Raw genomic sequence first — 13,852 nt, forward strand, 5'->3', positions numbered from 1 at the left:
GGCGGCCATTTCCTTCTCCAGGGGATCTTCCCAACCCAGGGATCAAACCTGGATTTTCTGCATTACAGACAGACGCTTTACCGTCTGAGCCACCAGGTAAGCCTATTTTAAGGTAGTCCGCAAATACCCCTTATCGAAAATTAATAAGCTCATGGAGTCCAACACCGGGAGGCAGTTCCAGTGAAGTACACCATGGCCCTTGAATTGTTCAAGGCCACAGCCTATTTCTCATCTCCTCTCCCTGTAGATGGCCATCCACGTGGCGGTTAAATGAAACTGCGCATCTCACAGATCCCCATGAAAGTGACACTCGGACTCAGGGAAGGCATAAGAAATAAGCAGAGACTACAGGACCCCCGACGTCTTCCCCAGGCTTTACCCCCCAGCCCCGGCAGCCCAGGGCGGCCGTGTCACTCGGGGTTAAAAGGGCCGCCGCCGCTGGGGCAGACGACCCCAGTTATGCGCGAGCACCTGCTCTGGCGCTGCAGCTTGACCCCGGGCGCCACGCGCAGGCTCGGTGGGGGCTCAAAGGCAGCGTGGGAGCAAGCGTCTTTTAATTTCGTGGTTGCAGTCACCATCTGCAGTGATTTTGGAACCCAACAAAATGAAATCTGTCACTGCCTCCACTTTTTCTCCTTCTATTTGCCATGAAGTGATGCAACCATGCCATAAAGTGATTAGAAAGATTAGCCCAATGTACGTGGTATGTGTTGCAAATATTTTCTCTTTTGTCGAAGTCTTTTAACTTTGTTTCTAGTGTTATTTCTTTTGCCATATAAAAAATTTTCTATGTAGTCACGTTTATTAATCTTTTCTTGTAATACCTCTGGGTTTTAGACCATGATTAAAAATCTTTATCTAACCTAAACAGACTAAATAGAAACTTGCATGCTTTCTAGTATGTTTTAATGTCTGGTTGAGCTATATTCCCCTCTTACCATGACCTCATGGTTTTTGTTTTACAGTATTTTTCTGGCTATTCTTGCATGATTGTTTTTCCATGTGAACTTTAGTTTCAGCTTATCTAACTCCATAGAAAATCTTGTTGATATTTTTATTGAGTTACATTTATAACTAAACTTAGGAAGAGCCAACATATATATGATGTTGCATCATCCTATCCAAGAAAAGAAGAAATCTTTGCATGTGTTCAAGTCTATCTGGGATCTTCAGGAATGTGTATAATATTTTATTTTACTTATTTTGATTGTGGTATCAATTGCTGCTATATTTCATTACTCACTGGCATCTTGCTGTTGGTGTAAACTTCCTGGATGCTTTTTACTTTATTCTTGTTTCTTTGTCATCTATGCTTCCATATGCCATTTACATTTCTGTAGTCAATACCATTTTATAGTCTTGTCCCTTGCTTTTCATGACAGAGTTTGTAAAAAGGCCACCTGGAAAAGAGTCTTATCAATGGGAATCTAGGCATGGGTTGGAGAATCTTGGAAAGAGCTATAATCTATATGCCAGAGCCTGGGTAAAGTTAGAGTGGTCTTAAGTGATCAGTTGCACAGAAATGAGAGTTTATTTATAGACCGACTCCAATAAGATTTGGCTGGTGACAGCTTGAGGTATGGGAAAAATGGGAGAGTAAGATTAGATAAGTGGGCAAGAAGCCCAGGGTTGTGTGGTGTAATAATAATGTAATAGAATGAGCATGGACTCTGGAGTCAGACAATTTGGATTTGAAGCCAGTTCTGTCATTTTCTTGTTAAGTGGAGCTTCAGTTTCTCATGTGTGATAGATATTAATAGTACCTATTTCTGGGTTGCTGTGATGATTAGAGATGATGCCCTTAAACCACTTAGTCTCTGTGAGATATAGATATGGACATATAGCTATGTGAGTCATCACATCACATCACATAGACCAGACTAGAATAGACTATGATAAGTATATGAGCCTGTTATCTATAACCTGAATTCTCCTGCTCTTCCCTCATTATCCTGGAACTATGATATACCTTTTAGAATTTAGAGATGTGGAGAAGAGCAGGTCATTACCCTTCAGGTTTTGGACTTTTGTTTAGCAGACTGTGGTTCCTCACGTTGGACAGAAAATTGTAGGCTTAACAGAGGTGTTGGTGCCCACATAGAGCTAATGGAAGATGAATTTGATGAGTTTGGGGGATCTTGTTCATGGGCATATTATTCTCTGGGGATCCATCCTCCCTGTGGTCTAAGCTTTTGATTAAATTCTTGACAATTTGAGCCTCATGAAACTATTTTGCCTTTGGCTGGTGAACAACCAGTGGTGGGGAGGCAGGACTGAAAGAATGAATGCTTTGGTTTTTATTCAGTTGGCTGAAGATTTTGTCATTTGCATAAGTATATATTTAGTGGGAAAGGGGTTAAGGGAGAGTTGGATAATAGGTCATCTTAAATATCTACATGAACAGCTAAAGTGCCAAAACTTCAGATAGGGGATTGAAGATATGATAAAACTTGCAATTCAGGGAGGGGTTAAAGGGCTGACCCCCATTCTCTGCTAGGGCTATGAGCATAGATGTACCGTAGTATTTCCAGCTACTGTTCTAAGTATGGGCATTTAGGTTATATAGGGTCTAGCTTCACAAAGTTAGTGGAGTTAAAAGTGTGATGGGAAAGGCCTGGAACTCTTAGGGATTCCCTTCAATGTCAGAAGTAAAGGAGTGCCATTTAGTAAATAAATGTAGCTCCTGCTGACAGTGAGAAAGGAAAAGGAGAAGAAAGGACAAAGGGAGGAAGAACTGGCATCCGCGGTACAAAATTAATCAATAAAGTGAAAGAATAGGAAGGTCAAAGAGTCAAAAAAAAAAGAGTCAAAATCAAGTGTTATTTTGCTTAATTCAAGATATCAGGTCAGCTTATCACTGGAGAAAGAGAACACTGTGAATAAATGAATATACGGAGAACCTTGATTGTCACATTAACTATCTCTCCTCTCTCCTCCCATCATTTTTACTAGATCATGTGAAAAGTTTAAGTTTGCTGATTTGAGTTCCATCTTCTTTTATTTTCTCTGCCCTGAGTGTGAAGAGGCTAGTGAACCTTAAAATAGCCAAATGGCAGAAAACCAAGGGAATAGGGACAAGCTTAAGTGCCTGGCCTAGATAATTAGTCTTTGAGTAATCTAGAATGGGGTTCATTATCATCTTAATATTGGCACAGTAATTACACTTAGAAACTTTCAGCTATGATGCTATAATTTGTGTGTGTGAATGTGGAGTTGGATAGTTTGGGGATACTTTAGTTTTTAATTTAGTAAGAACATAATTGAAGATCAAACCAGTCAATCCTAAAGGAAATCCAACCCTGAATACTCACTGGAAGGACTGATGCTGAAGCTGAAGCTCCAGTACTTTGGCCAACTGACGTGAAGAGCTGACTCATGGGAAAAGACCCTGATGCTGGGAAAGAATGAAAGCAAAAGGAGTAGAGGGAGACAGAAGATGAGATGGTTAGATAGCATCACGGACTCAATGAACATGAATTTGAGCAAACTCTGGGAGATGGTGAAGGACAGAGAAGCCTGGGGTGCTGCAGTCCATGGGTTGAAAAGAGTTGGACATGACTTAGTGACTGAACAATGACAACAGCATTTTTTAAAAACATGAATATCTTGGTCCATATTGCTGGGAACTCTAGAAACATAAAGCTGAAACTTACAAACACCAGTGCAGTGACCACAGGTCTATTGTTTTACTAAGGAAGTCCTACTCCCTTGTTATTTTAAATGCATAGTATGTCATCCCCAGAGCGGTTTTCAGACTCACTGTGTTTTGAGACACAGCTGACTCCCAATTATAAAAGTAAAAGCAATTATCTGTATTCTCACCATGCATTTAAGATTATAGTTTTATGTTTATTTATAAAAAATAACACAAACCAGACAAATGACTTACTTAAAATGCACCATGTGCTCAAACTGATTTAAAGCAATAACAACAGTCATATCCACCACAGTTCTCTAAAATGTTCCTTTTCCTCCTCTGCAGTTTGAATCCAAATGTTCAGTCTTGATTTTGAGGTCTCTTCTAAGTTTTGTGACTTTCTGGGCTCTTTGCATGTTAGAGATGAAAGAAAGAAGAGAGACAGAGAACTAAGAATCCCAAACTATGACATTTTAAAACTCAAGTTTTAGAGTTATTTTGGTTAACAACTAAGATTTCTATTTTGTTTAAACTGAAGCTACAAATTCAGTTGTTAATTAAATCACCCACAAAATGGAATCACTGTTTTTCCAAAACAGCTTGCTTATCCTACTTAGCATAGAATGGGTTTGTAATTCTGTAGCTCCCCTATTTTACAGAAACCAGAAAAGGTAATGCCTCCTTAAAAGAAACCAGATGAAATATGATTTGAACAATGTGCATATTCTCTAATTAATTGAAACTCTTTTAATATAATCATCTTTAGGGATGGGATGGCAAAGAATATTTACAGTATTAAAAAAAGTCATGTTACCTTTAGCATAAACCATAAAATTAAAAATACCCAGAACAGAACACAAAAACTGCAAAACTGTTGCCTAGTAGGGTCGACAAGTTTACCTTGTCTCACGGTGGGTCTAGCTGAAAAGTAGAAATTCCTAAAGCCTTGGTGATTTTCTACCAACTCCAAGTTCTTTGGAAATGAAATTTAACACTTACACTCATTCTTTTCCATCCCTTAAACTTTTGATACTTAGATATGTTGGTCCTGTTCTAATATTTTTAGTTCTTATACTTATTTTGTATATATGTATTTTTTTACTTCATTTTTTGATTGAAGAATAATTGCTTTACAGTATTTTGTTGTTTTCTGTCAAACCTCAACATGAGTCAGACATAGGTATACATATATCCCCTCCATTTTGAACCTCCCTCCCATCTCCCACCCCATCCCACACCTCTAGATTGATAACAGAGTCCCTGTTTGAGTTTCCTGAGCCATTATTTTGTATATATTTTTAAACTTGTCTTGCCAACTAGATTATGTCTCTTAAAATAGATATCATATATTCAACTTAAAAAAAAATCTTACATACCCCCTTGTAACATAGCTTGATAGATTACGTCAGCTGCTTTCAATCTAAAATTTTTAACACTGCTGTGCTTAGTTGTCAGTTGTGTCCAACTCTTTGCAACCCTTTGAACTGCAAAGGGACCCAGAGGACCCGTGGCTCCTCTGTCCATGGAATTTCCCAGGCAAGAATACTGCAGTGGGTTGCCATTTCCTCTTCCAGGGGATCTTCCTGACCCAGGGATTGAACCCACATCTCTTGTGTCTCTTGTGTTGCAGATAGATTCTTTTTCTACTGGGCCATCAGGGAAACTCTTCATTTTCTTTAAACATATGATCTTAAGAGATTTACTCCTTTCTGAAATGTGATTTCATTACACATAACAACTCAATTCTCAGTTAAATGCGTTCTATTAATTGACACACACACACACACACACACACACACACACATATATATACACCCCTCCCCACCACTAACACACCCAGAGGCAAAAGCAAATGTAATGGTAGAAACAATGGAGAACACAGTAAATCTATCTATTTGCATTAATTCAAGAGGTAATTAATTAAAGTCATTGATAATTGCAAAGGTAGCTTGTTTCCTATGTGTATCTAAGGACAAATGAAAAATTCTTTTTCTATACCTGGTTTCCTTGGAGTATTTTACTTTGAGGATATGGAAATTTCATATTCTCAAAGATGTCTCTCTCAAGCCCTATTACAGTATCACTACTTTCCCCCTTGAACTCCGATTATGAAGGCTGGAGGGAGCTGGCAGTTCTGCAAGCAGGGTTAATCTCCTAAATCCAGTGTGTACCTTTGGTATGGGCTAGGGCAAGAGAGGACAGAGTTTTTGGTATTAATACAGTAAATGGCTTCTATAAGCTGACTTAGCTGGCAACAGGATGTTAGCTACTTGATCCTGACAATGAGCCTGATTTTTATTCCCCTCCATTAAAGAGTGCTTTTGAGTACTCTTTTACTTTCAACTAGCAGTTGCAGAAGAAACCAAGTGCCCTGAAGGCTAAGACAGCAGAAACAATGGGTGATCTCACTCAAAGGCTCCCTTGCCTTTCTACTTTCTGCCACCATAAAAAAAAATTCACCTTCTTAATATTCACTATTGGTAATAGGTCCAGAGTTCAGCCTCATTCAGAAACTTCCCAGCTTCCTGTTGCCACTGTGAACTGCTGATCAACATCAGTCACTGGCTTTGGGCATGAATGGAATTGTCAGTAAAATCACAATGACCATCACAGTCCAGGTTAAGCCTTAAAATGAATGCAGTTAAATAAAAATAGATTTTATATATATATATATATGATTTTTTGACATAATGTCCTCTAAATATGTGTAGGATGTTACTATAACACGTAATTTGCTCCTTTTTGTTGTGGTTTTTATTCCTTTGTGCCTTGTGCTATACTTAACGTCCATAGTTCATCTACCAGGCAGTAAGGCACTTGAGGTCAGTGTATGTATCTCATCTTTGATATTGCTCCCAGTTGCTAACATGGTGATTTGCATTGGACTGGTTTGTAACAAATTACTCACCAAATGCATGAACAAAATGGCATTTGTTACTAATGTTTAACAAATATCATTGATGTGTGCAAAATAGTATATGTGATTTCACTGAGTCTGGTGTTCAAACAGGAGGTGTGTAAATATGACAGCAGGTTCTGTTTTCTATTTCTTGGTGCATAGCCATCAAGCTACATAGTTTTTCAGGAGTAGATGTACCTCCATTTTGGCTGAGAGGACTGAAGAATGGTGGTTTGCTTTCTCTCCTGCTTTCAATCCTCTCCTTGATGATACCCCAAATTATCTGGCTTCAGTAGCCTAATAGGGAAAGAAAGTAAAGTGAAAGTGTTAGTTGCCCGGTCATGTCCAACTCTTTGTGACCCCATGGACTGTAGCCCAGCAGGTTCCTCTGTCCATGGGATTCACCAGGCAAGAATCCTTGAATGGGTTGCCATTTCCTTCTCCAGAGGATCTTCCCCACCCAGGGATTGAATCCAGGTCTCCTACATTGCAGGCAGATTCTTTACCATCTGAGCCACCAGGGAAACCAACCTAATGGGGGGACACTGTAATTCCAGGTGTCACTTGCTGGTTCTAATTGGTAGTTCATCCTTCTACTAGGAGGATTTGTATCATTCTATTCAAAATACACTTACATCATATCTGCCACCCTTCTCCTGCCCACTCCCCCTACATTTGGTCCATGGCACCTTGGCATTAAGCTACCCAGAAACATTTAAGTTTGTCTGAGTTAGAGGTTTATTGTTTATTTCTTCTTCCATATCATTTGTGAGTATTGAGTCATGTCAGTCCTTACATCCATCCCTTTTGGACTTTGGTTTAATATTTATTCATTCCAAGAAGCCATGGTTGGTTCTTACTAGTTTTCCTTAGAGGTCAGGTCTAAAGAGATGGGAAGTGCAGGACAAGAAGTGTGTGTCTTGCATCCTGTGTTACACGAGGCTCTGCAGCTGTGGTCTACACTTGCTCTTCCTCATAGGGAAAAAGAGATCTGCATTCTACAAAACTCCAGCCAGAGCAGGGCTAGTTGTCTGGTATTTTCTGTAATCTAATAGAGCAAGTTTAATAACTCAAGAGAGGTCTGCTGTATATTATAGCTCATGGCTCATGAAAAGATATACTATGTTAATTTTCTAAACTGGGTCTCTCAGGCTGAATTATATTATTTCAGTGATGCCTCTCTAGAATTAATTGCATTTATTTGAGCATCCAGCATCTCCAACTTACCAACAGAAGGGAATCCTTGGATGTTAGTGAGCTATTGAATTCCAACTGGAGCTCATCTTGTGAGAGGAAAATGGCTAGTGGATACGAAATTCTCAATTCTTCGGGGTAAAATAGTTTTTGTGTGGGCAAGCTCACTTCTCCTCTATTGATAAATGTGAGTTTTGAACTATCATGAACTTCTCTTTTGAGAACACTTCAGTGCTCTCATTCCTCCAGGATGGACTCCAAACTCCTTAACACAGCCCTCAGGGCCTTTTGCCCACTGGGCCCTGCTTTCCACGCCAGCCTCGTCTCATTGCCTTCTCCCTGTCTTCTCTCCAGCTGGACTGGAGTAATCTCAGGACACCATGTAGCTACACTACTTGTCCTCTTTGGGCCAGTCTATGCACAGGCGTCCTGCTGTCCTTTTCCCACGTCTGTCTGTTAGTAATGACAGTAGTAGCAGTAGTTGTTAGGGTCTTAGTAAGGCTCACATGGATTCTCTCACTTAATCCTTACAACAACCCTTGAGTACTAGCATTCCCATTTTGCAGATGAGGAAAATGAGGCTTAGTGAGCATGTAAGAGACCTCACACAGCTATTAAGTGGTAGCACAGGGAGTTGACGCTAAGTAGTCTGACTCCTGAGCCCACTCTTAGCTATACTGCCTCTCAGCATGTGATTAAAGCATGTTTACGTGGCTAACTCCTACTCATTATTTAGACATCACTTGCTGCAGAAAACCTCCCTGATACCTCCTGCCCTAGCCCCCAGCTGGTTATGCGCTCTTCCTGTGCCTGCTCACTCTCACCTCCCATTTCTCCCTTTATAGACTTATCATGCAAGACCGCCTGCAATTGCTTGTTCACTTGTCTGTGTTCCCCACAAGCTCCTGAGACCCGTGGGGCAGGATCCCGCCAGCCTGTCTTGCCATGTTATCCCCGGCAGCTACCAGGAAGCTTGGCATTCGGCAGAAGCTCAATAAATGTTTATGGAAGGAGTAGTCTTTTAACTGAACTTTTGTTGTTGTTGTTGAGTCGCTAAGTTGTCAGACCCTTTGTGACCCTATGAACTGGAACTCGCCTGGCTCCTCTGTCCATGGGATTTCCCAGGCAAGAATACTGGAGTGGGTTGCCGTTTTCTCCTCCAGGGGATCTTCCCAACCTGAGGATCAAACCTGCATCTCCTGCATTGGCAGGTAGATTCTTTACCATTGTGCCATCTGGTACAATGACTAAGCCCTTGACTAACCTTAGTGACACTGAAAACTGCACAGTTCTTCTGGCAGGAAGAGGTTAATCCTCATCTTAGTGAATTCTCAGACTCTAATGGAGGAAATACCCAGCAGCTTCTCCTTTCTTTGGGACTCCAGAATTATGTGACTAGACAGAGGCTTTCTTGTGGTTAACAGAGCCTACGTGTCAAGACTATCACTTTAGTCAAGCTTTTGTTCACTCCAGCTGTCTCCCCACCCCTCATGAAATGCTTGTCTGCAAAAGAGATAAACCAGGAAGTGGCTTGATGCTTTACAGAAAGATTCACCGAAGGATTCTCACTTCTCGTTTGGCCCGTTACCGGGTATCATGTAACACTGAAGCTGAAAATGACACTGGACTGTTGCTCATCTAATCCTTTTTAGATGAGAGAGAAAATAAGGCACAGAGAGGCTCAGATTCAACCACTAGTTAGTGGCCAAGCCAGAGCTATTGATATAATCCACACCTTTTATTTAAATAATGAACTTATGTGATGCATTTAAAATATAATTACTTTATGAAAATGTTTTTCACATTCACATTTATTGCAATAAATGTGTTAGCTCTAAAGCAATATTCACCTATCTGTATACTTCAGCAGTGCAATCATGAGAAAAGATTTTCAGAAAACTTTGCTGAAGTCTAACATACATTCAGAAAATTGTATATAGCTCAATGAATTTTCATAAAATTAAGCCATCCATGTAACAGACACCCAGATCAAGAAACAGGACATTAACCATAGAAGATTTTTACTATAAATAATATATGATTATTTTTATATTATCACCTACATATGTTCTATAACATGTATTACAGGTTTATCATAAAAGCAGGTTCTTATGGGTGGTGGGTAGAAAGGAGAAGGAACTTAAAGATGACAGCTTATCCTTATGTGCATCTCTCACAATTCCATAATGCAGTATTTAAAGAATATATCCTTTTGCTTTTGTAATGAAGGTGAAGTTTATTTATTTGCCTATATGTTTGCAGAATTACTATGTATTTCACTGATTGTAAAATCATGAAGTTCTAAAATCGTAAAATTCATTCATACTGGTATGACTCATTCTATAGTACTCAAATATCTACTTTAGAGCACTTTGCAGGGATCATTTGTTACGTGAGATTTGTAAACATTGGTATGTGTGTGTGCTTTATTCTTTTTAAAAGAAGCTGAACTCGTGAATCTAGTATTAGCAGTGTACACACTTACTCTGGGCCCCAGTGGGCTTGCATGGAGCACATTGCGTGTTTTTACTTATACTTTTTGGCAAACTTGGATGTATTTCTGTTTGGACTGACTCATTAGCATGTCTGGTTGAAGAGCTGACCTGCCTCTGTTCTAAGTTAGCTAACCCACGCATGTGGCCCAGCTCATTAGCACAAGGCTTTAAACATCATTTCAATACTACCTGATGAAGACTTTATTCCCCATGTAGGCATTTCCCAGAACTTTGGACAAGTTATTTAACCTGAAATAGTCTCCTCATTTCAACTCTTGGAGTAACCAATTCTGTCACATAAGTATGATAAACATTTGGGGGAATAAATCTTCTAACATTGGATCAGAGTGTTAAACTTATCTGCAAGGCCAATACACAGTTCAATTAATAGAACAGACTGGGAGATTTCTGGAAAATCCTTCATGATCTAAAAGTTGCTTAGCCCAATGGATTTTTTAATATCATCTAACATCCTAAGAAACGTTTTCTCCCCACCGACCCATTCCCTATCTCCATCCAGTTGTTCAGAGCAATGGCTTAACTAACTTTAGTCCAGAAAAAAACAGTTCTTACCTGTTTTAAACTTACTTCCTGCTGTCTAGAATAGCCCCATCAGCAAGCAACATATTAATCTACTTAATTAACATGTATTGTGCCTTCTTCAAGGCCAAGCAGGGTCCAATTATGCACTATAGCTAATTTTACCTTCTTCCTTTTTGTGTCTCATTCTGCTTCCCCTCAGCTCCCCCGTTAGCCTTATCTACTTACAACAAAAGCTCAATAGGAGACTAGCAATAGCATGATAAAATTAAATAGAATGTCACAAAAAGGCCTGGGAATTTGAAAGGTGCCTTTTAACTTTAGCAGGAAGTTAAAAGAATAACATGGCCCTAGACCTTGGCTTGGAGAAGTTTATGCAGCAAGTACTTGATGGTTATTCTGTTTATTTGCCCTTGATGGACACTGTTTTTCTTTATGTGAGAACCATATCTCAGTGGAATTGCAATTGAAAGTACACATCCTCTAGTAAAAGCAAGTATTGTCATCCTGTTGACGCCACTAAAGCCTGTTAGGACTATTAATTTTGTTGTTCATTTAGGCATGCATGGTTTCCACAGTAACAGCCATCTCATAGTTCCTTCAAACCCTCTGTGCAGTGAGCATCTGTTGAGAGTCCTATGAAGGTGCCATGGTTTCTATCCTTCCTGTCACAGATTGAACCCCTGCCTTGCTCTCTTTATGTGCTACATATTTATCAAGAATCCCTAGAGAGAGGAGACTCTTTGCTGGAGCCAGTCAAAGGAGAAATAGAAATGAGTATGAAGGCTTTTGTTTCCCATGGGCTGCTGTAGAAGACCTCAGAATAAGTGGTTTGGAAGTCATACAATTATTAAAAATCTTGGTCAGCTGAAATGTGAATAAGTCCTTGGCAAAATTCACAGCCAATCTTTTATAGAGGATGGCCAGGACACTGAGTGTCCTGCTTAAAGCCAAAATTGTAAATTCTAGCCTAAACTCCCAGTGGTATGCAGTAATAGGGTGCAATCTCTTGCCAATTATTTTTCATAGTTCGAGACCTTCTCCTAAAGAACTGTATAGTTTTCAGAAAACATGTGTCTTGAAGGATGCATTTTCCCTTTTAATTTCCTCCTAACCATGGGCTGGTATCTTACATGTTTTTAAAAGCCATTTTCTATGGCAGCTATCTTCTTAGTACTATTCAACATGAGTCCTTATCTTTAATCCTGTCCTAATTAATCTCATTTGCAATTTACAGTCAGAACTAGAGGAGAGTAACAATTTATGGATAAATTACATACTAGCAAGTGAAAGGAGCTGAAAGGAGGCAATCTGTCTTTTCACAACTGTTGAGTTATCTTATGTCCTTGCAGAATTGTTAGTTGAAACTTACATGTAAATATTAGGGCACCTGACTGAGTAAGTTTATCAAAACATCTTTGTAGGTTTCCTACTCCTTCTGTCATTACTCTGATCAAGATGATCAAGAACAGATTTCTGTCTTCATTTCTGCAGAGAAGCTTACTCATTCCTCTTCAAAATTCGCTTACCTAATGATACCTATTGTTCAATCATAAGTAATATTTAGCAATGAAATCTTTTACTTGGAGTAAATTATCTTTGGAATTCTCTACTGATCAAGTAATTGTCGTTTCTACCTTTCAGTTTATTTAAGAAGCTTCTAGGTTGAAATACCGTTCTTCAGAAAGAAGGTTGGGTCTGGGTTACTCCAGCTTCCACCAAGCAGTGAGCATGTTCTGAGGGCTTCTGTTTTGCAGATCTTGTGGGGACTCCTGGGGCCAATTTTTGTAGGATCTCCTACTCTAAGCACATTTTCTGGACCGTTTTTACTTTTTATCCCCATTTTATCAGCAAAGAAGTCTTTTCTTTATTTTTTATTCTGTAGGATCATAAAATCATGGTACTTTTGACCTGGAGATTACCCACCCCACCCCTGCTGATCCTCTATATGCATTTCTGTCCTCAAAACTTATAGGCCTAACTAGTAACTAGGCCTAACTACAGGCCTAGCTCATGTCAATCACTTTTTAAAAACTTATGTACATAGATTCATGGACAGCGGAGCACAAACCAAACATTTTGTTATATACCATTTATTATACCAGTGTGGATTTAAAGGAAAAAGCCCTAAATTACAAATGAGATTGTTTTTTCTATTTCCAGCTCTGATTTTTAACTCATGGAATGACCTTGGACATGTCTCTCAATTCTGCTGGGTGTCAGTTTCTCTATCTGTAAAATGAGAATAGCATTCTATCATAACTTATTATAAAGATAAATGAGATAATATATGTAAAGCTTCTTGGAAAGTGTGAGGTACTATATATAAGTATGAGATGTGTGGCCATAATGCCTGTCTGTGGACTTTAATTGCCCTTAGCCAAGATCACAACACCCTTATAAATCCACTTGCAAAAAATGTGGTTTACCTTGACCAAACAGTTTCACCAATAGCAATCCATAGTGCAGAAATTTTCATTCATGTGTGATTATTAGCAATTGACTTAACTTTTCCATACTTCGTTTTCTCGCCTCCAAAGTGGATTTGACCATTTACCTAGCTCAAATCAATTAAAATATATAGAATAAATCTAGAATAAGACATTTAATTATCCTAAGACACGCGATAGTGTCAAATGTTTCAGTGAAGTTAGAATATATTGCAGTCTAGTTGTTTTCCCACTTCAACTGTAACTTCCAACTGTGGGCTTTCTCTTAATTGCTTCCCTTTGGCCCATACAATGGCCAGCATAGTGCTAGGAATGTGGCAGACACAGAAGATATGTGTTTTCCAAGAATAACGACATCTTGTTGTGTATAAAAAAAAAAGGGTTTTAACTTGAAATTTTCCATTAAGTTATTCATTCATCAATTTATTGATAAATTTATTAATTTAACACTTCTTGGCCATACATTAATGGTCAAAAATAATAGGTGTTGGTATACAATCATGATGAAAGTCTTATATAAATATCTATTTAGACTGAGTAGCCTGTACCTGTAGAGACTGAACTGGTACAAGGTTTGGTATCTGGTCTTGAATACATTTTATGCTGTCACTTGCAATCCTTCTACTTTGAAGAGTAC

The 13,852-nt window shown here is 39.0% G+C and overlaps 1 non-coding gene across 1 annotated transcript; it reads right to left on the reverse strand.

Annotated features, from left to right (window-relative positions):
- Positions 1–405: 405 nt before the first annotated feature.
- LOC136162323 (small nucleolar RNA SNORA76) lies at positions 406–538 on the reverse strand. The gene has a single exon (XR_010662125.1). It is a non-coding gene; the product is annotated as a small nucleolar RNA SNORA76 (small nucleolar RNA).
- Between the last annotated feature and the right edge of the window lie 13,314 nt (positions 539–13,852).

The sequence above is a fragment of the Muntiacus reevesi genome, chromosome 2 (genome assembly GCF_963930625.1).
Source record: "Muntiacus reevesi chromosome 2, mMunRee1.1, whole genome shotgun sequence".
NCBI lineage: Eukaryota > Metazoa > Chordata > Mammalia > Artiodactyla > Cervidae > Muntiacus > Muntiacus reevesi.